Raw genomic sequence first — 951 nt, 5'->3', positions numbered from 1 at the left:
ATCTTTCTTTCCTTCTGTCTCCCTTTTTCTTTCTCTCTCTCGCTCTGTCTCCCTTTTTCTTTCTCTCTCTCGCTCTTTCTCTTTCTTTCCTTCTCTCTGTCTCTTTCTTTCTCTCTCTCGCTCTTTCTCTTTCTTTTTTCCTTCTTTCTCTCTTTCCTTCTCTCTCGCTCTTTCTCTCTTTCTTTCTTTCTCTCTCACTTTTTCTTTCCTTCTCTCTGTCTCCCTTTCCCTTTCTTTCCTGTGTCTCTCCTTCTCCCTTTTTCTTTCTCTCTCTCTCTCTCTCTCTCTCGCTCTTTCTTTTTCCTTCTCTCTATCTCCCTTTTCCTTTCTCTCTCTCGCTCTTTCTCTTTTTCCTTCTCTCTGTCTCCCTTTTTCTTTCTCTCCTCTCTCTCCCTTTTTCTTTCTCTCTCTCTCGCTCTTTCTCTTTCTTTCCTTCTCTCTGTCTCTCCTTTTCTTTACTCTCTCTCTCGCACTTTCTCTTTCTTTCTCTCCTCTCTGTCTCCCTTTTCTTTCTCTCTCTCGCTCTTTCTCTTTTTCCTTCTCTCTCGCTCTCTATCTCTCCTTCTCCCTCTCGCGCTTTCTCTCCTCTCTGTCTCCCTTTTTCTTTCTCTCCTCTCTGTCTCCCTTTTTCTTTCTCTCCTCTCTGTCTCCCTTTTTCTTTCTCTCTCTCTCTCGCACTTTCACTTTCTTTCTTTTTCTCTCGCTTTTTCTTTTCTTCCTTCTCTCTGTCTCCCTCTTTCTTTCTTTCTCTCCTCTCTGTCTCCCTTTTTCTTTCTCTCGCTCTTTCACTTTCTTTTCTTTCTCTCCTGCTCTCTCGCTCTTTCTCTTTCCTTCTCTCTGTCCTTTTCTTTCTCTCCTTTTTTTCTCTCTCTCGCTCTTTCACTTTCTATCCTTCTCTCTCTCCTCTCTCTTTCTCTTTCTTTCCTTCTCTGTCTCCCTTTCTCTTTCCAG

The sequence above is a fragment of the Octopus bimaculoides genome, chromosome 20 (assembly GCF_001194135.2).
Source record: "Octopus bimaculoides isolate UCB-OBI-ISO-001 chromosome 20, ASM119413v2, whole genome shotgun sequence".
Lineage (NCBI taxonomy): Eukaryota > Metazoa > Mollusca > Cephalopoda > Octopoda > Octopodidae > Octopus > Octopus bimaculoides.
Note: the sequence above shows the minus strand (reverse complement) of the source record.